This window comes from Numida meleagris, chromosome 5 (genome assembly GCF_002078875.1).
Source record: "Numida meleagris isolate 19003 breed g44 Domestic line chromosome 5, NumMel1.0, whole genome shotgun sequence".
Classification (NCBI taxonomy): Eukaryota; Metazoa; Chordata; class Aves; order Galliformes; family Numididae; genus Numida; species Numida meleagris.
Genome location: NC_034413.1, coordinates 3,394,085 through 3,421,560, shown reverse-complemented (window position 1 = coordinate 3,421,560; position 27,476 = coordinate 3,394,085). Strand labels below are relative to the sequence as shown.

Genomic DNA, 27,476 nt, shown 5'->3' with positions numbered 1-27,476 from the left:
GGAGGAGCAGAAGGGGTATATGGAGAGCAGATACAGCTTCAGCACTGCCTCCTTGCCTGTGCTCACGTTTCTGGCTGGAGCTGGGCTCTGCAAGGGCCCCTCCCAGCTGAGATACGAGGCATGGATTCAGCTGCTGCAAAAGCGTTCCGTTCTACACCACCTTGAAAATTAGTCCTGAAAATTAGCTCTTGCTTTTTTTTTGTTTGGATCTTTGAAATTTAGTAAAATCTGCGTAGTCAACTCCCTTTATTTTGAGGAGGTTTCTCATTCCTGTATCTATCCTTCTCGAAAGCACTTAATCCTCCAGCAGTGTGTCAGAGTTGCGCTATTCCTCCTCAGCCAAACCATGCATGGAGTAGATTAGTCCGTAAAGTGTAATAAATCACGGAATAAAATTTCTTTTGACATAAGCGAGGGCAGTAATGGAAAGCCATGTGGGTAAGGTGTTGTTTGGAGTCGATCTTGGTTAATGTGATTCTCTGACACGGGGTGAGTAGTTTGGTTGACCAAGTGTGGCCTTTTGAGGTGTAAAACCCAAACGAGAGGTGTGAGCTGGTCTGCTGGTGGTGTCACCACCCTCAGCTACCCCTTCCTGCCACGGTGTGCAGAACAGGCCTTTGCTGTGGACTCACAGTTAGGTATTTATTTCACCATCATGGCTGATAGTGCAACTGTCCTGAGCTCTCTTGTAACACTGCACATGAAAGGTGGAGAGGGGATGAAAGGAGAAAAGGGGCCCAGGAGAGCTCCTGTCCCTTGCTGGCTGTGCCACTGCTCTCTGGGAGAACTGAGTCAAGTTACTTCATGTTGCCCTTCTTCAGTTTCCCCACTTTATAATGATCCTTTGAGAATAATTATCCTGACTTTATTAAGAAAGTGGTTTGTGATCTGTTCCTCTTATCTGATTGAAGAAAACATACTGTATTTGTAGATATTTATAGGAAATCAGCTTGCCAGATGTGATCGAGACAGAAGTTGTGACAGAGGAAAGACCTTTCAGGCTGACATCATCAAGTGATTAAGGATTCTGATAAATGGGGGTGGGTCTTGATCACAACCCCTTAAATAAAGTTATTAAATGATTCTAAAAAGCAGGTTTTCGCCTGCAGATAGATGCACAGCTATTTTAGCCTGTAACAGTCAATGAAAGATCGTGGCTCGTTTTGCAAAGCAGCAGTCACATCCTAATGCTATGCAACGATGCTGCTTGAAATAGAAGCAGCATCACTCCCGCCCTTGCTTTCTTGTTCATTGAATTACTAACCACAGCCAAGAAGAACAATTTTATTAGCTTGCTCATGTTTCACGGGTCTTGATGGAGCGTACCAGAAGTGCGTACTGAAACTAACATGCAGTGGCACTCCCTTAATGCTGAAACAGAACCAGAGGCATTTTGATGGCCTCACAGTCCTGATGATGACGCCTGTTTCACGTATTAAATGGAAAGGCTTCCAACCCATATTTGCGCTATAAAAACTGTATTATAATTTATCTGAGCGTCTTAAGCAATGTTCATTAAAATCCAGTGTCAGCAAGTCGGTGTTCATTTTATTCACTTAATCAGAAGGCGTAGCGTTAGTCACCATTCATTACATATTCAAATCAGAGTTTGTTCCCTCCATGTGAGGAGCTTTGCATGTGTTTATCAATTTCTTGACCACACTTTGGTTACTGTCATCTGTGGTTCAGCTCTGTGAGGGAAGTTGAGAGTTAGCGTATGAACACTCATCTGATGACAGCCTTACATTTTCCCATGTGTTCAAAAAGTCCAGGCACAGAAATTACAGTTTAAGCCTCTGGTGCTGTAGGAGTGAAGGGCCTGTGAACAGGTCTAGGTTCTTGATGTTGTAACAGGGTGTTACAGTCCAACCAGCCGCTCGTCATCGTAGGGTATAGCCAACTGCAATGCCAAATAAAGAAATGCATTGGAAATACTTCAGCATTGAAGGACAAGTGTGAACTTGGAAGTAGAAGCCTTTACCATCTGACTCTAAGGAGTCTTCTTTGGTGTGACTTGAGTTCTTCTGTTTCTCGACCTGAACGTAGCCATGTTTTTGATAGTAGTCCAACTCTGATCAGCTGCTACATCTCAGACATTTATGAAAGGAAGCGATTTGCATGTAGCAAATCAAGCTGGTAGTAAGCACATCAGCTTGTGCTGCACTTTCGCTCCCCCTCATCCCCACAATGCGTTCAGGCTGTAAAGGTTTCCATTCCTCCTACTCTGAAGTGAAATAAAGGACACTGAGAGGACAAGATGTTACCAGCACCAGCTACCAGCAGTTGCGTGGGTACCAACAGAGCCTGTGGCAACTTCAGGCTTGCAAGCTGCTTGCCCAGAAAGTTTCTCTTTCTCTCCTCCCCACAGATACATAATTCATAAGCCGAGAAAAACAGCCCTGGTGGCTGGAATGAGTGAAAGGAGGCAGCTCAGGGGCTTTCCAGGGCTGCTCTACTGCTCTGCACCCACTTCCACTGTAGGCACCCGAGGTCTGTCTGGGAGCTGCCTGTCTAGGGGGACCTGCAGCATCCCAGAGGGCAGGGCTACCCCTAGCTCCTGTTGGACCCCCAGCTTCCCTTTCTGGTATCAGCCCCAAAACCACAATCTGCAAGATGGGACAGGAAGCAGGCTCTCGTGTATTTTTATCTTTAGCGGCCTTTTCTCAGTGCCAATGTAATGTTGCAGTAGAAAAATTCCTCAGCAGAACAGTCATGGGAGCTGGTCGAGCACAGCAGTGTTTCTCAACACTTGTCACTTGCAGAATGCCAAGCTGCATTAGCTTGTTCAACATTTGACAGCAATGATGAATACCATACCAATAGCTAACTACTTTATTTCCGTAAAACTGCTAATAAGCATGTTGAAATGTGCTGCAGCAATGGCAGAGCTGGGACAGCTGCACAATTGTGGTTTCGTTTGAGATTTCCTTTTTTAAAACGCAGGTTCCTCTTCTCGGTGTGTTTTTCTCCCGTAGTTAAATGCCATCCCAGCTCGCTGGGTCAGTGGAGTTCTGCAGCAGCCCTCAAATGAGAGCATAGCGAGAGAGGGGACTGCTCTGATACAACCAAAGCAGAGCATTCATTTCAAAGAAAGGAGCAAACAAACAAGAGAGAAGCAAGCCAAATTAGCTGCTGATGTAACTCGCTCGAAGCAAATGATTCAGTATCTGAAATTCAATCTTTCCTCTGGCTGGGGCTCTTGCTCACTCTGTAAACAAGCTGAGGAGTGGCTGTGCTGGGGCAGCACCTTGTGTCTGCATACAGCAACCCAGAGTTCATGCTTTAGTGCTGTGCTGCCTGCCCTGCAAGTGCCTGGGGGTTACCTGGGGGCTTACCTGGTGACACTGGTTTTCTCGTCTGATGTTAGGTAGACAAGAGTGAGTTTAGCCAACAAACCTGGAGTGGCTGGCTAGGACCCAGCACGTTTTGTGCTCTTGAGATGTTTGCAAGGCTGTCTGCTCCAGTACGTGGTCACGTAGCTGCAGGTGATCAGAGGCAGAAAGTGGGGTGCCCTGCTGTAGACATGTGGCTTTTGGACTGCAAAAGACAAGAGGTGGGGACTGCTCCCCTTCAGGCTGCCTCTGCTGTGCTTGGGCTGGTGGCTGTTTTTCATGCCCTTTGGAAGGCATGATGTGACTTGCCTGGAGTTAAAAATAAAGCACCAGCACTGCCAGGTCTTCTGCACAACTACAATGGTTCCATACATGGCTGCTCATTTTGTGCCCCATGTCAAGAAGAAAAAGAGTAATGTGAGAAAAGGGGGAGTTTGAGGAGCAGCACTCCGCTCCGCCCATCTAACACCAAGGAGGGCTCTTTGGTGGAGATGAAGATAGCTTGCAGCTGACGCTTGGACGTGACTCATGCTCACACATTACCCTATAACTATTACCATTCTTACTTCTTTGTGGTTTTCAGTCATTGTCAACAGTGTATATGGTTACACCTCAGCCCTGCTCACTTATAGGTTGCCAAAAGATGAGCTAACGCAGCTCGCTGGGCTGCTGCTTTGAATGGGCTCTGTGTCCCGTGCAGCAGCAGCCAGCTTTAAACCAGAGCCACCCGCCGTCCCGAAAAATGGGGTCTGGCTTTGCCTTATGGGGAGCTGGGCTGGGCCTGGCTGCTGCACCTCCTGGCTGAAAAACTTATTCATTTTCTTTTTAAATCCGTAGAATGGTTTGAGTTGGAAGGGACCTTTAAACACCGTCTGGTGCAATCCTGCTGCAATGCACAGGGACACCCACAGCTCCATCAGGTGCTCAGAGCCCATCCCCTGACCTCGGGTGTCTGCAGGGACGGGGCACCACCACCTCTCTGGGCAGCCTGTGCCGGTGCTTCACCACTCTTATGACAGTGTACGCTTTCATTTCACAGCTACAATTATTGTTTCCATTCCCAGTTGTGTTCTGAGTGCCACCCGAGGAACCTGAAGAGGAGGATGTGTCAGTTTTGCCCTTTCAGTTTCCGCTCCCTCCCAACCTGTTTCAACAGCTGTCAGCGTACACATGAAACAGTCACACTGCTACACAGCCTGCTCTCGCATGGGAAACTTGGCTGCACAACACGTGCTGCTGTGGTGTTGCAGATGGTCGTGTTCCTGCAGAAAGAAGGGATGCTGTGATCCATCCTGCTGTTTTCCACAGTGACAGAGCAAACACCTTGTATGAGCTCATATCGCCCTCATTAGCCTTGCGGTGGGATCTGGGGACTTGTCAGCATCACTCATCCCATTCTGCAGCAGGTCAGGTAGATCACACACCACAACCATCATTGCTTTGCGTTGTAAAGACAGCTTATGTGAATGCAGATGCCTACATATGGAGGAGGTGAGCCTATACCTGCAGCAGCTCATCACTTGTGCCATGCTTCTGTGACAAAAACATGATGGGTTAGAGGCTGGTTGTGGATACCCCATCCTTGGAGGCATTCAGGTCCAGATTGGACGGTGCCCCGGGCAGCCTGATCTGGTGGACAGCAACCCTGTCCATGGCAGGGAAGCTGGAACTAGAAGATCTCTAAGGTCCCTTCCAACCCAAGCCATTCTGTGATCCTAAGTAGGTTGTGGCTGCTGTGGCTCACTCCTATGTGCTGCAGGGCCATTCTTATCTGTCCCCTTCCCCATCCCCACCATCTCTAGGACGCTGCCAACTTCCAGCTGGCATCTGAGGAGCTGCGTTTTTCACAGTGTGCGTTTCCAGAGGACTGCAAGGAACAGAATGCAGCCAGCAGAAGATTACAAAGAGCCAGATAGAATTCAGTGCCTTGTTTTTTCTATTGCAGTTTATGGAGAGTGTGAGCTGGAAATATTCTGCACCTCCATGCAGACTGACTGAGTACTGTGGAGCAGAGCAGCTGCAGCCACACTTCAAAAGGGGTTCCTGGGCTGCAGAGCCCCTTAACCTGCTACAAACAGAGCTTTGTTGGAACTCCAGCAGGCATTTGCAGTTGAATAACATGAACCGTTCAGCTATACCACTGGCTGCCTGACACTGAAATCAGGCCTAAAAATAGGAGAATGTCTGACCCTGAAGTGAAGAATTTTCACTCTGAACCCAGCCTGGCACCCACCCAGGGTGACATCATCTGGAGGAGAAGCTGGAAAAGCTTTCAAAATGCTGCTTTCCATGAGGGAGCTCTAAATGCCAGTGCCACTGATAATCAGGCAGCACATTCGACGTGACTGTGACTCAAAGGAAGGAGGCAATAGGAAGGAATGGGCTGAAGATGGGAAGGGGAGAGTGGAGACTGCATGTCAGAGAAGTGTTTGGGAAGCTCCAACTGAATGTATCTCAAGGGAAGATGAGAGGAGTAAAAAGAAGGTTCTTCTCTGGACCATTAACAGAATCCCAGCATGGCTGAGGTCGTCAGGGACCTCTTGGTTCATCTGGTCCAACCCTTGCTCCTGAAGGACTCCGAGGACTATTCCAAGAGATGTCTGAGATAGCCAGGCACTGAGTGACCTTCCCTGATTTCAGCACAGTGATACTCACAGGCAGCTTTGTCCAGGCTAACTTCTAGGGATTTTAGAAAAATCTGTGATGTGGTAGCATCAGTGACCTCGCTGTTGGTGTTCTAAATCCTAATTGCTTGAACCCAGCTCCTCATATTTATGTGCTACGCTTCTTGGTCTTCTTTAAAAACGACAGTGTATAAAAGATACAGTAGGCAGCTTTCCTCTGAAAGTCCCCATCCTTTTCCCTCTGGATGCTGCTGGGTGACTCCTGGGCTCTTCTAACACAGACACCATTCCCTCTGTGCTGGGGAGTGCACGCTGGAATGTATAGCTATTTTCAGATGGTGAGAGTTAAATGTGATGTTCATGTTGGGTGTCTCCATTATCTGTTTGCCGTCTGTCTTTTAAATTCTCATTACATTTTTATAATGCTGTTATAGCAAAGATGCCTGGAGCACCACCATGGGCAGTGTTTGGTCTCAGAGTCCCAAATGATGCTGAAAGAACTCCTGTTGCTTTGTAAACACTGTATCAAGAGCTGATTTCCCGAATACTGCTGGGCGCTTTTAACCAACAGTGACAGAGGGAAAAAAATTTACCATACTAAACTATAGTCTAATATTAAACCAATGTATTTGGCTAGAGACTGAGAAAAGCGTTCAGGCATGCATGCCCTTCTCTGGGTATTCATACTCTTAGATCATCGCAGCAGTGAAACTCTGCTGGAGATGGGCAAAGCCTCTGCTGGTTTGTAGACATCTGCCGTAGCAGTGCACGCAGACGAGCTGCTCTTTACTCCATCAGCCTCTGGTTAGGATTTGTCTGACTAAGCATGAGAATATTTCGGGCTGCCTGCTGGGAAGTGACCAGGCTGCAGCTGCAAAGGTGTTTTTCTGGCACGGCCTGAGCCCGTTGGAAACAGACAGTGGCCCAGGCGGGGGCAGGAATTGACCTCGATACAAGGGTGACTGCGTGCTGCCCCTCCAAGATGAGGGCTTGGGCAGAGCTTCTGTGTTTTACCCACTTTCTATGTTACAGTTTGAATCCTCTTCAACTGAGATAACAGTCTCTATTTGCAACTCGGTTGTAAAACTTCTTAGCTGCTGGTCGCCGGTACATTTTAATAAGAGGAACTGTGTGAAAGGCGAGGCCTTAAACCTTAACAGCTGGAGTAAGTCTGGTGTAAGACAGCAGCGAATGCCAGTGCTGCTGTAGGCCAGCTGCTCGATTACAGACCCGTGGCTTCATGGGGCATTAACGGAGCTGACATAAAGGAAAGCAGTGCACACAATAAAAGAGCTGGCTTTTCTTCTTGTAGGCAGAGCTCTCTATTTTTCCTTGCCATTTGAGATGTCCTAGCAAACACTCATCTTTAAAGATGACACTTCTCATCTTTAAAATCTGTGGAGATGCGGGGAGTCCACTTTCACCAGAGCAGATGGACTTTTGCTGTGAAAAGCCCTTTCCTGAACTTTTGCCATGACTAACCACCCCTGCTCTCAGCAGTCCCTGAGTTCCATCATGTACTAAGCTGCACTCACATGCACAAAATCCTTTAAAGCTGTGTCTCTCGGACACACATCCCTGCACAGCCAGCCTGTAGTTTCCCTGCCCCAAACCAGCGGTGGTACAAATTGCTAAGCAATATTCGGATGCTCTCTTTGCTTTGCACGCAGGGAAGAGAGGCTCGGAGGTTAGAACCAACACTGTCCAAGGGGTCGATCGCTCATCTGCTTAGCTTGCAAGTACTGGAGCACTACATGGAAACATATGTTCCAAAGGCAGCTTGCAGCCGCCGCAGGGGCAGCTGTGTGGGCTCAGCACTCCTGCAGATGAGGTCCTGGCTGTTCCCAGGCAGGCACTCAGAAAATCAGTGTGTCCTGAGGAGTGTTTGGGCACTGCAAACTGGTAGTGTCTGCTGATGTTTCTGATGTCCAAAGCATCTCCTGCTGCTCACCAGCCTCAGAGGTACCACTCCCCTCTGCTGCACAGCTGGATCCCACACCGTGTGCCAGCTCCTGTCAGGTTGTCCTTCTCTGATTGTTCTTAACCTGGTGGTGAAGTCCCTGCTCAGAGGAGCTATTAGGCTGGAATCGGAGGACTGTGTTCTCTGCAGAGCTAAGTACAATGGTCGGCATCAATGGGCTCCGCTGCTCCCTGCTGAAGAGAGTGGCAAGCACTTGGCACCCATTAGGGGAGCAAAAGGACACTTTTTGGCTGAGGACTCTGAGGCCAACTCCTCTGCACACAAAATGGGTACAAAGACCTCGGCTGAAAGGAAAACTTATCTGCATTTAAATCAGCCTAATTAAAGTGGCTTTTTCCAGGAGCGGCACTAAGCTGGCAGGCAGCGGCAGCGTTGCCTGCTCAAAGTGATTATTGCAATTACCACCTTTTGTGTTTATCTGATGGGGTTTTTTTTTTTTCCTTATAGCAGTCATCCGTGGGATATTGCTTGTGATGCTATCTTTGTGCTGGATGCTGTTTCAAGTTTAGGAGCAGGGGACTACTCTTTACAGCAGGTGAGGATCTGGAGTGTCAGAGTTCGGCAGTGCGCTGCTGATTTACACCTGCTGGTGCTCTGGGTGCCTGGAAATAGCTTAGCAAGTGTAGAAGAAAAAAATGATTTCTCCATCCATCTGGAACACATTGCGTACATCAGGGGAAGGAGAGGCATTTGTGAGAGCAAACGCTTCATTTATCAGCGTGCAAGCTATTGAAAAGAGTGGATGTAGCTGGGATAATTATAACCGAGATCAGTCTTCTCGGAATGGAAAAGTAACGACAACTCTCATTTTACCAAATCCTCTGAAATTTACTGCCTATTTATTTAACACCCTGGGCCCTTTCCTATGTCAGAGAATCGGCCAGATTTATGGAGGTGCAGTTTAGTAATGTAAATACTTCAGAGATCATCCGCACAGTCCATGGGCTGCTCTGGTTTTTCTCATTGTCACCGCTCGGGGCCGTGGGAACAGGGAATGCAGACGGGAGCACAGCAGAGGCCTCGTGAGGCACCAGCCCAAATCAGGCTAAGGCGCTCAGAGCACTCTTCTTCCACTTGTTTTGCAGGCAAGCAATACCTGCCCTTCACGGCAGCTTCAGTGCTGGTGGGAAGGGAGCAAAGCTCCTCCTGTCCCATCTTCGTGAGTTTCCTATTTTCTCTCTTTCTAGTTTATCGTTGTGTTTTCTCCTTCATGTTTGTCCGTGTGAGGAGAGGCAATACGTGCTCAGAAGTAGGCCGTGCAAGGAAGCGTCCCTGTAGCAAATGCATTTTTGAATGGGAGGGCTGACTTTCTTTAGCCATGAGTATCCCCCGTTGCAACTGGAAACTTCTGCTGTAAGCTGGGATAGCAGCACAGGAAGGAAAATCACTTTGGTACGATGTAGGATTTGTTAAAAAAAAAAAAAAAAGAGGTTATCCAGCACCCATGAAAATGCAGATGGGCAAAGGAGCAGAGCTATGGGCCTGGAAGCCCTTTTGCTGCCATGGTTTTATATTAGAGGAAAATGCCGAGACTGGGGTTTAATAATTGTTGCAGGTCTCTTTTGTAGCAAGTTCCTAATTGCTGGGCCTGTCTGCTTTTGTGGGTTTATGAGCTCTGTGCCTTTTGGCTGAGTATTTACGCTTTTATTACCATGAAAGTAACAGTCTTTTCCAGCCCAGCATGTCTTGCAGGAGCATAAATGCATAGACTTGATTTCCTACTCAGCTCTAAAGCGTTTGGGGGTTTTAGGGTTGTTATACGGATACTTATACAAACAACAAACCTGAAAGAAAACATTGCTCCGAAGAAGACAGAAGGAGAATTTCCTTTGAATCCTTCGGAGTCGGGATTTCGGTCCAAAGGGTTTGGTAGCAGCGTAAGCCTTTGTGCTTCCAGACGCAAGCCAAATTCTCACTCATAAAATTCAAAAGGAAATTTTCCTTCGGGGCACAAATTCTAATATAAAATCTCCCACACTTTGCTTCTCAACCGCTGTCAGAAGCTGGCCACTGTTGAAAGCAGAGCCAGGAATGAGCTCGGGCTGTCTGTCTGAGCGGGAGCTGTGGCTCTCCTGTGCTGTGCATTCCTCTACGAGCACACAGGAGGGGTGCATTGCCACTGCCACTCCTGCACTGTCACCCCTAAGCCCAGCACCCACAAGCTCCAGAAGGGAGCAGTAAATGGGGTGGATCGAGGTGACGGGAGAGCAGGGAGGGTTTGAGCTCTGTGTGTCAGAAAGCCTCAGTGCCCCGTTTGCTGCACATCCTGCCCACCCCTCACCTTTGTGGCTCCCCAGGTTTTTGCTTCCATGCCAAAGGTGCAGAATTTGGCTGTGGTATTGGATGGTGTTTGCTCTGGCTGATGACAGCTGGGAGCCTTACCCACGGGTCCCAAAGAACTGAGCAAGGTCCCACAAATCCCACGTCTGTCACGTCCTTCCTGCTTCGTGGTCACTGTTGAAACATCGCACACCCCAGGCACAAGAAGCGGGGCTGTTCTTGAGACCTGGGATCGCTTTCAGCTGCAAAAAAAAAAAAAAAAAAAGCTGTGGCAACATTGTCAGTGCCACAGCTCAGGGCAGGGTTTCTCAGAAGTTGCTCTAAAAGTTTGTTGAAGATTTTGGGATGCACGTGACAGAAGATGCTAAATGGTGCGGTTGGGCAGGGGGTTGGACCTTCTTGCCCTCTGTCAGTGACTGGGATCCTTGTTCCAGCTGCAGTGTACAGTGTTTAGCTCCAAATTGCTTCTTTTGGCACCCCCCTCCCACACAGTCGTGTACTAATATGGCCATTCTCAAGGGCTTTTGCCCTGCCAAAAGAAGAGGACAATTAAGAGGAAGCCACAGAGTTTGCCATATAAAACTTACCCGCGCTGAATCATAACGCAGAGCACAGTTCCATCCAGACAGATGCTTCCTGGATCAAAAAAGAGCGACTGGATCTGGTGGAAATGGATAAATGGTTTTGCTGCGGCCAGTTCCTGCGGCTGGGCTCCCTGCTGCTGTGCTAGCCCTGTCCCTGCCTGGCTGCACGTCGCTGCACAGCCGTGCGGGGCAGCTCTCCGGTTGGGGGCTGGAGCAGGGCTGAGCTTCAATGAGCAGCCCGTGTTGCTCGGAGGTCCAAGTTGAGGTGAGTGCCCCCAGCCCAGCAGAGTGCTGGCAAGCCCAGCTGGTGCTGGGTCAGGATCCTGGGCAAAATTGCTTCTCAGAAAGAGCAGTGAGGCATTGGAACAGGCTGCCAGGGGAGGTGGGGGAGTCACCGTCCCTGGAGGGGTTCAAGAACTGTGAAGATATGGATGATTGCCGAACAAATCCAGGAGCTGCTGTCTTTATTGGAAACTCCTAGAGGATTGCACAGGCAGTAAACCAACAGTTTTCTATAACTATTACTCTGCGGGGAATTTGGCCAGGTCTCTGCATAGCAAACATATAGGACATGCCTGTTGAAATCTGTGAGAGCACGATAGAATTTAATCAATCCCATTTGTTTGTATGAAGAGTCGGCCCAGATTTCTGTTGCAAACACCGGGGTAACACTAAAGGCAGCATAGGCTGTTACACAAAGGTACATGTGGCCCTGTGAACAGAAAACACCAAACTTGCCTTTTTTTTTTTATCTAGATCGACCCCTCCCCCTGCTACACCTGAGATGCACGCAGTCTTTGCTCATCCTTTCATTTTCCTCATTTTGTTTTATCCCATTCCTTCTCTTTGCCCCAGATTCCTGTCTTTATTTGCTTAGTTCTTTATCCACGGGGCCTGTGCCAGAGCCTGGGACTGCACAAGAGCGTGACTGTGCCCTGAGCCCACGCTGCTGCCCCGGGACCCGGTGCCAGCAATGTCCCTTTGGCTGCACATGGCAGAGAGCCCCCTGAATCCAGCTGTGGGTGTCCCTTGTGGAGCTGGGTCCTGGCCCTGAACCATGCAAATCCCAGATGAGTTCCCAGCGATTGCTGTTGTTTTAAGGGGTTTTATTTCCAAATAAGTGACTTTCTCAGGCACGTTTATTATTCCCTTTGGAGACTGTTGATTGTGCTGTCTGTGCAAGCCGCGTGCAGGCAATGAATAGCGATAAAGAACAACCTATTGGTAGGCTAATGCATGGGCCAACAGGTTTGACTGTGTGTGTGTGACTGGAGATAGAAGAGAAACGTGAAGATCTGTTGGTAGCTTAGACATCTCCTCTGTCTCATTCAGCTTGCTGCCCTTCTGTATAGCATGGGAGTTTTGTGTATTTACAGGAGATCCAAGAAAAGTTGATTTTCTGGCTTATCTATGCTGAGTTTTGAAGTGTCATTGTATACCAGCTCCATTTTGTTTGCCATCGGAGTTACTGCTTCTCCTGGGTAGTTCTTTTTCTCTCTTTACTTCCCATATCTTTTGTACAGCATCAGGAAGAGCAGCTTTGCATAAGCACAGCACTGCGTGGCTGTGGGGGACTCGGGGCAGGTGTGACACCCAGGGGCAGGGTGTGCTCTGTACATGGCCATTTTCTTAGGGAGAAAACAGGCTGCTCTCTGCAGAAAGCCACGTGGTTGCTGATATGCTGCTGGGCTAGTTTCCGAGGAGAGTGTGGGAGCAGTGTCCTTTCTACCAAGACTGCTGTGCCAGCTTTCCAAGTCAGTGCTGACTCCACAGCCAGAGCCAGAATGTGCTATGGAGCTGGGATGCTTGGCAGGGATTTCCCATCTGTAAATCATTCTTACTGGGATGGGAAAAAAAAACAAACAAACGAGGCCAGTTGTGGTCTTATCTGCTGGGATTTTTCATAAAATGGCACAAAAAACCAAACACACGCACCCTCCACCCCAGGAGATTAAATATGGTCATTAACACCTTCCTAAAATAGCTGGGACTCAACCAACTGCCCCAGAGTTGTTTCTCTGCCTCGCAGAGTGTTTGCATGAGATATCCTCCAGCAGCATGGGGACCTGAAACAGACTGGGGCTACTAGGCTGTAGCTGGAAGTGAGGAGGCACTGCCTCCCTTAAAAGACTGCTCTGTCCCTCCTGTCCCTTCCTAGCAGGACCATCATCACCTTTAGCTTGAACCTTACACTCAGGGCCTCCCTCTTGCACGGCCTCCTTTCCCATGGCATTGCTTATTCCTTGCACTCTTCCCTCCTGCCTCTTTTCCTGGATGCCTGCAGTCTTGGGAGACCACTGTGCTCCCTGGTGCAGCATCACTCCAGGTAAGCAGGTGGTGGTGTGGCCCCGTGGTTTCTGCTGATGCCTTTGAACACCCTGACTGTGCTCTGTAAGTCTGTAGTCCCCGAGGAGCTCCCCACGTCCTGCCTGCAGCCTCTGACTCTGGATCTCTGCAATAATTCATGTTCTCCAGTGGAGCAGCACATCCCAGGCCATGTCCCAACCATTGGAGCCGCCTTCCCAGTAGATGGCATCAAAGACAGCAAGTTCCCTGTCACCATTCAGCTTACGCTGGCTGCGAATGAGCTGTTCTACAAATGCTTGGAGGTGGAGATTGAGAGCAAGTGCCTCTCATTCCTGTATCAGGTATTAAGGAAGGTATAAATTGTATTTTCTTTAGCTGATTTGTTCTACAACAGGCCCTTAAAATAAGGAAGCTGCGCATCGCTTTCCTTTTGCTTCAGCTTTCAACAGCGTGCCCCATGTCTAATCCTGATGTGGGGCCCAGTTTCCCTCCTGGTTTTGGGACTGGGTGAGTGCTGCATTGGGGCTCGCTGCCTCTCACTCCTGTTCAGCCATTTGTTGGTAATCTCACTGGAAAAATGCATTTGTCTGCTCATCACAAGCCTTCATGGGCAGTTTTTTATGTCTAAATTTTGTTCACTTCTAATACATGTAGGTAATTTTTGCATATAGTGTCCTGCATAGGATGATTCAAGATGCGTCGTCTTTTTCTTTCTTTATAAACCATGAGTTTACCTAATAGTCACTGCAGGTCAGCAATCCACAGGAAAAAATCCCTCTTCTCAATGCTCACATTTAGGGATTCCTGAAACCAGCAGGTTCAGCCCATCAGGAAACCCCTCAGAGCCTGAGCTGACACGTGCCTTGCAAAAATTTGGTCTCTAACACACAATTATTTCTGGTCTCTTTGTGAGCGCTTCCAAATTCAGGTTCTCTAAGTCAACATGAAGAAAACTGGGAGGAGCCAGTGGGTATGCAGTGAGGTATGGGGGGAACACTCTTGGTATAGAGGAAATGTGTGACCTGAAGCAGTGATGGAGCACCAGCTGGGAAGGCAGGGCCAAGCCAGGGGAGCTCAGGTGCATGCAATGCAGGTGAGTGACCAGAAGGGCTGGAGCCAGGATCCACTCCTCCTCACACCTCATTAAGGGCTGGCAGTGGAGGCAAGGCTATCTTACTGGAGATCCTTGTGTACCTGAGGCCTTCTGAAGGTAAGTGGATTCTCTCTTTTATGTCTGTGGCTGTTGCATTTTGAGCAAATCTGCTCTTGCTCCACCCTAGGACCTTGCTGCTCTGCTGTTGTTGCTGCATTTTCCATTGTGTTACACTTGTAGATTTTATTTTTAAATCTAAATCCCAGTGACTTTTAAACTCTTGTCACATAGTGTGCCCTTAGGATGTGTATTTAAGCTGCAACCTAGCGCTCACATTAATAGGACCGAATGGATCTCTTTTTCAATTAAAATGGAAGAGCTGGCATTTCTTCCTGCTGGTTTTATCTTCTGCTCTATTTGTTAATTCCAAGAGAAAAATTTACCTCATCTTCTTTGCTAGGCCATGTACCTCGGGCCTGACCCTTCAAACCTTGTGCTCAGGGTGCCCTTGGCTGCAGCAGGTAGGGTCTGGCAGTAGTGTGCCTCTGCCCTGCCCAGGTGAGGGGAGCAGGCAGCACTGGCTGGCAGGCCGCATCACTCCTGTGGTGCACAGCACAGACTGCAGGTACTTGCTTGGCCTGTGCAAGAAATTCCCTCGTGAAAGCTGGTAAGACTGGAGAGAGAGAGAGAGAGCAAGTGTCTTTTTGACACCATATGGAAGAACTTACTTTCAGATGGCTTAAACCGTTGCATGTTCAATTTCAGCTTCGATATTCCTGTGCTCCAAGCTTCGAAGAATTGCAGCGCCCCAGAAGAAGTCTTTCTTATAATTATTTTGTTCCGATTACTTTGGAAGTGCTTATCAGATAATCGCATTCTTCAGCTCTGAGCACCTGCGACGTGAGTTCCACAACTGCACAGGCCCTGTGTGTACTTCACACCTGGAGCGTGTGCTTACAGAGAGGGGAAAGGTCCCAGATGTGATTCTAGAGATTCCATGACCATGTAGCGTAGGTAAGAAGGCTGCAAATCAGAAACAGGGACTGAACAACCCTGAGGCCTGGTGGGCTCTGCACCTGTCTCGGCGCAGGCTGCGGCTGCTGGTGCTCGAAGCAACCCAGCACTCTGAGCACGTCTCTGCAGCCGGCTCGGAGGCAGAATGGCTCTGCCTGGTTTCTTTTTTACTGCATCCAGTGTGTGAAAAGCGTACAGCAGCTTTCTAGAGCTCGTATCTTTTCAAAGGACTTTCATTTATGTTAATAGACGGTCAAAAGAAAATGTCCTTTTCTCCTCCGTAGACCTGTGGTCTTTGAAGTACCATTGAAATGAATAGCACAGGGCAAAAGGAAGGGCCTTGTCAATATATAAGTCTGGTCACCGGGTGAAATTTGGGATTCTGGCATGTGCCTGAAGGCTGTGCTGTAAAAGTCTGCGAAATTGCATGACGGTTTTCTAACCTGAGGACTCTTACTGAAGAAACGTTGGACTGCGATCCTGCTGGGTGCAGAATCACTCCATCTCGGCTAATTTACTTTTCTCAGGTTATTAAAAATCCTTGTGGGGGGGGTGTCCTGACAGGATGCTGGAACAGGAGCACACTGCAGTGGAGGTTGGGGGGGATGCAGAGTAGGTTGTTTCACATCAGAACTCACTCTGGAAAGCAGTGCCAGAGATCTGGGGGCTTTTTGCTTGAGTTGGAACTGAACCTTCAGTATTTTGAAAACTGTTTTGAACGTGGACCAAAGGGAAGGCAAAAAAAAAAAAAAAAAGGAATACTCACTGATTATCAGATGAGGATAGCAGTTTGGTTAAATTCAGACATCACGTGCCAGAGAAACAGCATGATGGGTTGGGGTTGAGTTGAGTGTGTCTCTAAGAAAGAAACAAGGAATACAGGGACAGGTATTTCATGCCAAGAGCTGAACCTGAGCTAGGAACAAAGCAGGGGAGGAACTAGAGTGACTCCTTAGTTTGCAAGGGTTTTGGAAACTCCAGCTTTAGGAGAATGCAAGAAGACCCTCCACAGAATGTCTTCCCTTTTCATTTTATGAGTCCATGGGTAGAATATTCCATAGACACAAGTGCTGTTGGAGTTTTTCAGCCTGGGGAGATAGCAAGGCATGGCGGCAGAGACAATCAACTGTCACTGCTGCATATCTTTGAGAGAGTGCAGTGGCCATGCGGCTGATATGCTGGGCTTCCACCATCTACACATGGTGTCCCCTGCATCACTCAGTGCTTGAAGAGCACTGTCATGTGGCTCAGAAGAAAACAAAATGTCATTTTTTTTTTTTTGGTGTGTTTCTGGGGTGAGTTGCCAAGCCTACGTGCAGTTATGCTGGAGCACGGAGGGTTTGTCTGTCTCAGGCAGTTTTGCCAGGATCTGTGCTCAGAGCAAAGCTGATGAGAAAATCTTGTCTAACAGAGAGAGAATTGACACAGAGCTTTACTGGAGCTCAGAAAAACAAAACAAAAAACATCTGGGTAGAATGATGCATATGTTTAGTGGATTAGATCTGAAAACAGGATTAAAGGGTCCTGAGGGTTTTGAGATGGCGAAGGATACCACAGTGCTGCCCAGAGTCACCCAGGGCTGCAGAGTCAGGCAGGAACATTTCCTTCATGGGGAAAATTGGTAGAAGGTGCCACTCACTTTACTCAAGTTTGTTATGTATCCTATTCCTTGGGGCCGAACTTGAGGAAGAGGCAATGTGGGAAGAAACTGGGATAGATAAAATGAAGTGAGTTGGAGGAAAAAAACAGAATGTGATGGTTTCCAAGAACATATCAGAGTGCAGTCAGAGAGCCTGGGATCATTTGAGCATTATCCATGGTTACAGGAGCTGGAAAACTGAGGAAAGAGCTTGAAATGGGAGATAGAAAGGATGTCCCCATATGACACTTCATAACGAGGTGGATAAAGATTTGGCAGGCACTTGAAGTATCAGCATGAGTGGCTTTTTTTTGTTCACGAGGGTCAGATGAGAATGTTTTCAGTGTTGCTGTGCCGTGCTAAACCTTCTGTCCCAAGGATATTTGTCACCTGCAGCTTCAGGTTTCTTTGCGCAGGAAACCAGCATCCACATAGCAGTACCTGGGGACCTTGCCCCAGCAGCCAGTCTGTGTGCATCAGCTCTCGCATGCAGTCCCATAAGACAGGCAGAATTTGGCTTTGCATGCACTAAGGAATGAAAGAATAAATAAATAATCTTCCTTGGCCTTTGCAATTTGCCATTTATAGTCATGCAACAAAATCCTGCATTCTGGTTTTCAGAGAGCCTGGGGATGGCTCTGGGCAGGGGAGCCTCTCCATCACTGGGGTGGGAGCTTTGTCCCGGGCACAGGGCAACATCTGCCTAGTGGGAAAAGCTAAAAGGAGCCCATTCTCTGTGAAAGCCACAGGGAAGCCATCCAACAGCAGCTCCCTTTTGAGTTATCCTTGTCTGGTTTCCACATTGCTCATAAATATATGAACAGAAGGGCCAAAAGGGCTTGTGTGAGGGCAGCACGAGTCCTGTGTCTGGCTCACAAAAGGGTTGAATTGTGGTCCCACGGATTGATTGGGCTCGTTGCATATGTTGGGTAGGTTTGGCTTTTGGCTTCAGAGAACTGGGGAAAATTCACCTGCGTGTTTCGTTGCTAAGAAAAAAATTATATTTCATTTTAGTAAAAGAAACATCCGCTCACATTCCTGTTTTGCAGATGGTCATACTTGACACTCTTGGGAAAGAGGAGCTCGTTTTAGCTTTTGAGAGAGCTGTAGTTTCTTTATTTGGTGTGTACGTGTGCCTGGGTTGAGTTCATCTCAGCCTAAGTGAAGTTCTTTTGCTTTGCTTTGTGTTTCTTTTTTTTTTTTTTTTTAACATCTCATTTCTGGGGCTGTGAGCTCAGCCATCCATGGTGAGCTGCTCCAGTTCTGTTCAGCACTTGAAGGTGGTTTTCAGCTCACCTGTTTTCAGTGAAGCACTTAAGCAGGCGCTTTAACGAAGCTGAAATCTTGTCCCCTAAGAGAAGGACAAGCTCAAGGATCTTCTTGAAAAAGGAGAGATTTGCCAAGTGTGTGTGGGGTTCAACGTTGAGCCCAACTCCCTGAAGTAGCCATCCTACAGAATAAACTCATTTGCTTCTGGTTAGTTCTCCTCATCATCCATTGATAGTACAGAATGCAATTAGCAAGTCAGGGCTTCACTAGATCATTTTGCCCCGTCCTCTGCCCCAAAGCAGAGGTGGGAAGGGTCTCGAGAAGGAGGTTGTCTGGCAGCAGAGCTGTCAATGTGTCCTGGCTCCCTGCTGTGCTCCACAAGGATGCCTGCTCCGAAGCAGCGGCTTTAGCCACCCGAGCAGCGCATTATGGCCCTTCTGAATACCCCACGTCGCTGCTCTCATACGAATCCCAATGGAAGGCTCTTTATCTAAAACCGGAACTGCATGAAAATTAGCTGGGGCTGGGGAAGTAGCATCTGTGTTATCTTTTCCTTAACCCTGTTTTACCTCCTCTCAACATGTAAATCCTGTTGCTAATGCGATTTATTGCACAGAAACCTCAGGAGCAAAATCTGCAGATTTTAGAGGGACTTAGAGCTCTGTTTTCTCAGTGAATCGTATCGTTCCTACTCAGCTTGTTTTGCTGCAGCATGCTCCTAGGGTCGTGTGTCTGTGAACCTTCCTAGCTGTCCCCAGAGTCATTTGGTGATATTTCTGTGCACGTAAGTACACCCTCACCCTAAATAAATGCATCCCCTGTTGACAAGTGCTTCCCACTGGTGCCTATTGCTCTGCTCCTGGTAATTGCATTCTGAAATCTAAGAGCTCTGCATGGGGACATTGCAGACCCGTGCCTATCTGTTGGAACCACTGGCTTTTATTTATTTATTTTTTTGGACTTCTATATCTAGCTATTGTTGCCCTGAGGTCCTGTCATCTCAGACATGAAGCTCTCTGCCCTTGAATTTGACCAGTCCATCTCCTTAGCCTGCTCTTTGCTTCATGATGAGTGCTCAGAGTGTTTGGTTATTTGGACATGGTCACTTCTGGCTGCAGGCTCTCTCCTTTCTGGGGCTAGCAGCATGAGTGATGTTATCTTACACTCGTGTATTCACCTTACAGTGTTTTCTATCCCTGCAGCTCTTGGCAAGTTAATAGGAGCATAATTAGGTTTACTCCCTGCAGTATTCCCCACAGTGCTACCCTCTCTCAGCCCTGCTCATTGGGTATCACACTTTTCAGAGGTGATGAGTGCAGCTCTCAGTGGGCTCAAACTCTCTGTCTTGTACAGTCCTGCCATGGACTTGCAAGTCGAGCAAGAGGGGTTTTTAAAGCAATTTCTGTATTCTAGTATAAGCTCTCCTCCCTCTATTAATATAGGGCACTCTCCTGGATGCATAATCTAGGACTCGATATACGAGATAACTATCAGTTTCTAACCAGGTTAACACAGGCAGTTCTCAAGGAGGGCTCTGTAATGAGGTTGGTTTTGCCAAGGGCAGTCTGTTAAGGCCATTTGAAGTGAGATTGTTCTGGAACTGAAGTCTCTTGTGTGTGCTGGGGTGACACTGGTGGCAGGGCAGGTTGAGAAAGGTTCTGCTGGCCCCACACTCCACAGCCAGGCAGTAGCTTGGGTTGAGAGAGGTGGACAGAGTGTCTTTTCCTGAGAGTAAGTGCTAACAAGCTGCTATGTTGTGGTCTAGAGGAATAGGCAGGGGTAAGATGGGGGCAGGTGGGTTTGAGTGACACAGACTGGGATGCCTTAGGTGGGCAAATTTCATGGAGTCTGACAGCACCATCTTGGAGATGGATCCAAGAGCCACCCATGGCGTTAGCTGCACGTGTTGAGAGCCTGGTTTGTTTCAAGTGGCATCCAAATTAGGTATTTTGGTGACAGGAAGCCTTCAGTTCAAACTGGTCTAAGTATCATCCCGTACGCTAGTTCATGACACCTTGAGTCGTAACCACAAGCTCTTCCTGAGCTCACATGTTCTCCTCCTCAACCATGCCTTTGAGCAACTGCTGCTCTTACAGAGCATCTCCACTGCTCTTCAGAGCTGGTTTGCAGAAGACCAGGTAGGAGTTGCATGCTGCTGGATTCCCCCTGCAGCCTGGGGAAAGGCAGCCTAGAGAGCTTTGTCCAGCCGTGTGCTTGGTGGGGCTTCTTTTGGGGGCTAAGGGAACAATGAAACCAGTTGGGCCATTTCTCTAATAGCAAGCCCTGACACTAAATTTGAATAAATGGGGCACCAGCCCATCAGTGCCAGTTTGTCCAGGTGCTTGAGATGTCCAAGTCTGCCCTGTGGTTTTGGGATTCCTGTTAGAGGTAAGTTTGTATTTCCCCCTGCAAGCGCTTTTCTGAGCATCACTGGGAGATCACAATCATTAAAAGAGTTATTTGGTGTTTGGAGAGGCCTCAGGCTTTTTGACTTTGTAAACGTGTCACTTCTGGTAGGAACTGGGTGGAGGCATCACCTATAACCAACAGCATTTCCCTGCCTGGGGCAGCATCCAGGAAAAGGGAAAAAGCTGTAACTTAGAGAAGTGCAGGAACCGGTGCTGCCAGAAGAGTGGAAGAAATTAACTCCAGAGCTTTCCAGTGAGAACGTCCTGTTTCCAATCCCCCTCTTCACTTGGCTTTAAAAACTTTGATTAAAGTAGGTCAGTTCCTCCTCTCGGCAACGCGAGAGCCGGCAGAGGACCTGCAGGACTGCAGCGTTCCAACCCTGTGGCCTCCAGAGCTCTGCCTTGTTTCCTGGCCAGCTTTACCTATATCCCACTGAAGCACAAGCACTCAGCACCTTTTCCCTGTGGCTGCTGGTAGCAACGCGTGGTGTTTGCTCTCTGTCAGTCCGTTGCAAGGTAACAATGACCTTCCCTCTCCAAACTTTGAGTCTAAGAGCAGGGGAGCAAGTGATGGAGCGTGGAGGTTGTGGTTCAGGTCTATCTTCTGGCTGGTTTTGAGTGCACAAGAAAATCTTACCTGGATGGATCCTGGTAATACAAATTCCACTTGGATGAAGAAGCGAATTAAGTGTTGTGGGCTTTAGACAACTCATTAATATTTTCAATGATTTGACCCCAAACAACCATTAAATCTCTTTCTGATGGCTCATATATGTTACACATTTTTGTTTTAATTAGAACAAGATTGTAATCCGTACTTCAGTTAAGTTCATTACACTTATAAACCTAATACAATCAGAAGATCAATTGGTCATTAGCTAAGTAAGTCTACTGTAATTAACATTTACAGAAAACTTTTAATTGCGTGTCTGTCCTTCGCAGCAGGTGATGAGGGAAGTGAGGCCTTTTTCCCTTCCACTGCTGGGTATGTATCCATCTGCAGGGAATGTATTGTGTGTCCTTGGCCTGCGATCAGTAAAACTTGGTTTGTAGAAGTTGGTTGGAAAAGACAGCAGCTGCACCAAGGGCACCAAACCACAGTGAGCTTCCCAATATGGCCCATCCTCACTCAGGGCAGCTGGCTGAGCTGGATGGTGCTGGATGAGCATCCTGCTGTTCTTATCGAGGCAGTGGTGGTGTGGTCAGCTCTAACCAGATGGCTCCAGTGGTTTCTCGGGGGAAAGTGGAGCTGGAGGAAGCTCAGGGGAGACCTTATGGCTCCCTACAACCTCCCTGAAAGGAGGTTGAGTGAGGTGGGGGTCAGCCTTTTCTTACAGGTAGCAGTGATAGAATAGAGGTCACAGCCTCGAGTTGCACTAGAGAAGGTTCAGGTTGGATATTAGGAACAATTTCGTCTCTGAAAGAGCGGTGAGGCACTGGCACAGGCTGCCCAGGGAGTGGGGGGGGGGCTCACCACCCCTAGAGGTGTTCCAGACCCACAGAGATGTGGCACTGAGGCCCACAGTCATTGGGCATGGTGAGGATGTGTGCTGTTGGGCTTGAACCTAGAGGTCTTTTCCAATCTTAAGGATTCTGTAGTTCTATGATTTCACACCCTGCTCTGCTGTGGCATCCTGGCATAGCACAGCAGAAGCTCATGGGACAGCCTCAGCTTGTCAGTGAACCACGGGACAGCTGGAGCAGCAGCCATCATCCTCCCTGCTAATTAGCACTCAGAATTCAATTAGTGTCATCAGCCAAGCGGGATCTGTCTGCTCCAGGGATGCTTACAAAGAAGGAGCTCTCCCAGTGCTGCACCGCAGCACAGAATGGGCTTGGTGGCCAGGCTTGGGACTTGCTGCGCAATGTGAGCTCACCTAGGAGAGAACAGCATCAGTGCTGCAGTGTAGTGATGCTGCTGGGTGGACACCGACACCCACACTGAGTGGTTTTGGTGGAGGTCACAGCACCTGTGGGTGCCAGCCAGTGGTGGCTGTTGGCTGATCTGTGGCAGCAAGACAGTCCCTTTCACAGGGGTGAGCCCCTAGATCTCTTCCAAAATTGCTTCTCCATAGATAATAGTGAATGGTCCCTTCGTACTTAGGAACTGGGTAGTGCTGGTTTGGCCTCCCTGAGAAAAATTAGCATCCCTCCTCGAAGGGACAGAATTATGCTTCTTCCTTATGCAGACTGCATAATTCACCATAATTTTATTATCTCTGTGCACTCAGAAATACACCACATGGCTCTTCTGTAAGTGGAGAAGATAAGAGGCTATACCAGCATGAATTTTCTTTAATAAGATTACACTATGATAATAGGCTACTGGAATAATTTAGCTCCTAATGATTTTGTTCTTTCTTGCTTTTTCCCTATGATCAAGGGCAATATGCATTAAAGTTGCAGAGGCTTTTTTAATTATGCAGTAGTAAGTCTATATTTTGTGTAGCGGCTTTAATGATTCAAAGGGAATTTTTGTTTGTGGGGGGAAGTACTTATTTGGTGCTGCCATTTTCAAAGCGATGCGTGTGTGAGCACACGCAGGCATATGGTCTCGTTTCTGCAATCTACCGGCGTTGTTTTTTGTGGGAAAAATCCAAGTGCTGAAATGCAAGGCAGCCAACCGAGCTGTCTGGAAGGGGATCAAACTTGTGATGGTTTAATCTGATTTAAAAAAAAAAATATATATATATATACACGTTTAAAATTGTAAATGGCTTCTTCACGCGGGTGAGTTGCCCAACATTAAGCATTCAAATCAGGAAACGTTGGCTTGCCTCCCTCGGGGCCTCAGTTTCCCCTTCAGTAAAACAAATGAAAGAGTGGTTGGGATTCCTAACCTGCCCGAGTGCCTATCCCACCCAGTTCATATTGCAGCACGGGAGCGCCAAGGGGTTTTGTTCCCCAGTGTTTGCAAAACTTTAAAGATCTTACAAAGAAAGAGAGCAAAGTATTATTTTAACGTTCCTCCACCGATTCCCAGAGGCAGTGCTGGGTAACTGCTGTCAGTTACCTGGATTACATCCAGTCCTGGGAGAGCACAATGGTAGCTGCTGTCCCACCTGGCACTGATGGCTTTTCTCTCTCTCCACGTTTGTTTGCCCTTTGGTGCTATCTGCACTGACTCTGCTACATGTCAGCCTCCCTCAAATCGCCCCTCTCTGGCCCGAATACAGCTTAATTTGCTCTGACTTGAACAATAGCTCTTCAGTTTAATTTATCTCAACGCAGTTCCTGCCTTAAGCCGGGAGGGTGGAGGCTGAGTGCCACCCAATCTGTCAGTCAGAGCCAGATGTCACTTTGCAATTATTAGGTGGTTTGTACAGGCTGGAGTGGAAGGAAGCAGAACTCTGTGCTCAAACACTTTTGAGGTTTCCCTGTTTGTTTCCTCTCAAAAGACTTCTCACAGAGACACGTACCCCCCTCCCCCCCCCCCAGTCATGTCTTCCTGGGGAAGAACCAGCTGCCTTAGCTGACATGACATCAAGAGGGCAGAATCCACCCTAGCTGGCAAATGGTGGTTTGCATTTATCCCTCCTCCAAGGGCCTCTCCAGGTCCACGTGGAGAAGGGGAAGAGAGGTGTCCAAGCATCTCAGGAAGCTTGGGAGCTGTGTAAATGAGGAGGGATTTCCAGCAGATGGTGTTTGTGTGATGGTGGGAAATGTACACCAGCTGGGATTTGGGGTTTGGGGACTGATGGAGGGCAACCTCCTTTCAAGCATTGTCCTGCTGTGCCTGCTAGGGGGACGGTTGTGTAACCCAGCACTGGGAAATTCGTTAACTGCCTGAGCTCTGCCTGCACGAGGTCTCTCGCTCCTTTTCCAGCAGATGGGAAATAGGAGCAGAAGTTTTCCAGCTGGAAGAGGCAGTGGAATTGTGGATCTGGGGAACAGGAAAGGAGTGAGCAAGCTGTCCTCCCCACACAGCAGCGGTGGCAAAAGCCTTTCTCTGCTGCCCTTAACCCCACCTGGCGGCAGTAGAGCTCAGCAAGCACATCCTGCAGCCATTCCCCTGCCATCAACTCCAAACTGAGCCCTTCAGCTGGGAGCTGGCTTTTCACTTGCAGCTTATCTGGAAAGCTAAGTCGGAGCCCAGATGGCTTAGAAAACCCCAGCGAGGTCCAACCTGGACACGGCTCTTGCCATGCACATTCCCATGCTCTTTCAGCAGGCTGGGGCCTCTCTGCCAAGTGTGATTTCAGAGGAAGCTTGGAAGGAAAGCCCGGCCTCTCTGTTATCCTTTCTTCAGAGAATGTCTGGTGCCCTTGCCATGGGCAGAATAGCTGAGAGAAAGGGCTTTCGTAGAGCTGGGAGCCCGGTCCCGTGTGTCCTAGGATGTGTGCTCTTCCTCCGTGAGTCACTCCATAATTGAGATTAAGACTCTCGAGGACAAAGGGGACAAAACAGCTGGCTCTCAGAGCTGCTATTCCGCTCCCTGTGATCATTTGTTCCTAGGTCTGCAAGCATGTTTTGTGTGTAGCCCAGGGCTTTCATCCCTGAGTTCCGCTGCATTATTTCGGGGCATTGGTATGCATACCTGCACGCCGTGCTGCGCGGCTGCCTGCCACCGCTCTCCAACGTGGATGCATTTCAGAAGCAAAGCAGTTTGTGTGTGTGTACATACTCAGCGCCTGCAGGTGAGCCAAAACCCAAGCGAGCTGGAATGTTAAAATATTCCCACCGCTTTGCCGGGAGGGGCGGATGCTCGGGGGCTGTGGAGCTGTCCGAGGAGCCAAACCTCTCCTGGGATGCTGCTAGCTGTGCTGCTGGCTGCATCGCTGTGCACTGGGAGCTCAGAGGTGGCTTTGCAAGGTGCAGCGCTCGGAGCAAGCACACGCGTGCTCGGAGCGAGCGCCGGGTGCCTGCAGCAAGGGGCTGAGCCGCTGGCAGCCGGAGCGCTTCCTCCTCCCAACTCGCTGGAAAACATGACTTCTAATTAAAGCCAGATGATTAGTCTTGGCCTCTATTGTTTGCGTTTGGGGTTTTCTTTCTTTTTTTTTTTTTCCTTGTCCCTTGAAAACGTCTGGGTAGATGATATCGAGGTTAATTTGTTTGCGATAGAGGAAACGCTTTCACACGGTGGCTAAATGTTGTCGGAAAAGAGCAAAATTAATAGCTGCTGGCTTAATCCTGATTAAACTGGCAGCTGGGAGATATTGATCAGCGTGTTCGCAGCAAACTATCCGTCTCTAATTCACACGGTCAACAAGCGGAGGGCTCCAGTTGCCTTTAACCCTTCCTGCGTGCTGGCCAGCTTGACTGACAGCAGGATTCCAGCGCGTCTGCACACCTCACGCCTCGTGCCACGTGCTGTGCTGCGTGGTTAGGAAATGGTCGTGCAGGTGGCTTTGGTCTGGCAGTAAGCGAATCTTGGACCCGTTCCCGGGTTTGCTGTGCATAAGAACTCCGCTGCTGCTTCCACTGCTGCCGGCTCTTTTCCCACCCGTCCTCTTTGCTTCTTCCATTGGCTTTCTGGGGACGGGTAGCAGGAGGAAGCACCCAGCCTCCCGGCCCACCTGTTTGATGTGCTCTGACCCCTGAAGTCATAATCCAGAAAGCGACGCTGAGGCTGCCAAGAGAGGGGAGGAGGATCAACCCGCCTGACTTTCCAGCTCAGGTGCTTTATTATTCTCCCCAAACACATGTTCCACATTAGAGGCCGTGCATTCTCACTGCGGATGCTGCCAGGGTGTGTTTCCAAACAAAACAAATCGCTTTGTCTTAAATATTCATAAGGTCACTGTGTTTTTGGGCCTTGACTGCTGCGCTACGGTTGGGTTTCTTGGTTTTTCCCTCTGATGGCCAAGGTAGAATCACAGAATCATTAAGGCTGGAAAACACCTCTAAAATCACCAACCCCAGCCCGCCCCCACCGTGCCCACTGCCCATGTCCCTCAGTGCCACATCTCTGTGGCTCTGGAACACCTCCAGGGATGGTGAGCCCACCGCTCCCTGGGCAGAGCCTATGCCAATGCAACACGGATCTTTCTGGGAAGAAGTTGTTCCCTATTCCCAACCTGAACTTCCCCTGAGCAGCATTTCTTCCCCAGGCAGTTCTTCAGGGTGGCATCGCGCGTCGCGTTTGTTTTTCTGCAAAGTGCTATTTTTACATTGCTAAGCTTCCTGTGAGGTTTAATACTGTGACATTTCAGCCTTCTCACAGAATGGCTGGAAGGGGAATTGATAAGACACTGATACTAATAACAGCAAGACCAGTGGCTGCTGCTTGTCTCCATCCTATTAGGATTGTGCAAATGACAGGAGGAAATTTGCTTCCAAACTTGGGACCCCATGCACCTGACGTTTCACCTAGAGCCCAAATTAGGGATTAAGTGACTTCCAGCAGCTGAGCTGGCACTGGCACACGGCTCCTGACATGCCCAAGTGGTGGCATCCATCCTCAATGCCTTTCCATGTGGACATATGGCCACGGCTGTTCCCAAGCTGGGACACCCAGCAGCAGTGATTCCCCCACAGCAGTGATTCCCCACAGCCTCCAGGCCATGCACACGGGGAGTGCTGCCCAGTTTTCTCACACACGTGGTCAGAAGTTTGCTTTCCATGAGGTTATCAGCACTGTGGCAGCTAGATGATCATCACGGGTCCCTTCCAGTTTTATCCTTGGAGAAGCCTCATGTAAAACTCTTGTTGTTGGAGTTACCATAACCATGGTAATGGTAATGCCAGGTCCAATCTGGAATTCCTTCTTCGTGGTGGATCTCAGTGCTGATCCACTTGCACAGCACTTCTGGAAAAGATCAGGGTTTGTTTCTCAGATGTCAGATGACAAACTATTTTTCCACTGAGCAAGTGAGAGGCGCGGAGGGAAGTGGAAGTGACCTCCCCGGTACCTCCGGCAGCACCACGGCCAGAAATAGCAGCTGGCCCTCCCCGTGCTCCCATCCACCCCTGCTCTGCTCCTGTACTGCTCACCTCGCATTGGAT

General features: G+C 48.7%; 1 protein-coding gene across 3 annotated transcripts in view; it reads left to right on the top strand.

The window, feature by feature from the left end:
* Nucleotides 1-27,476, top strand: part of LHPP (phospholysine phosphohistidine inorganic pyrophosphate phosphatase) — a 73,506-nt gene that overhangs the window by 26,264 nt on the left and 19,766 nt on the right. The gene's annotated exons all lie outside the window — the stretch shown is intronic.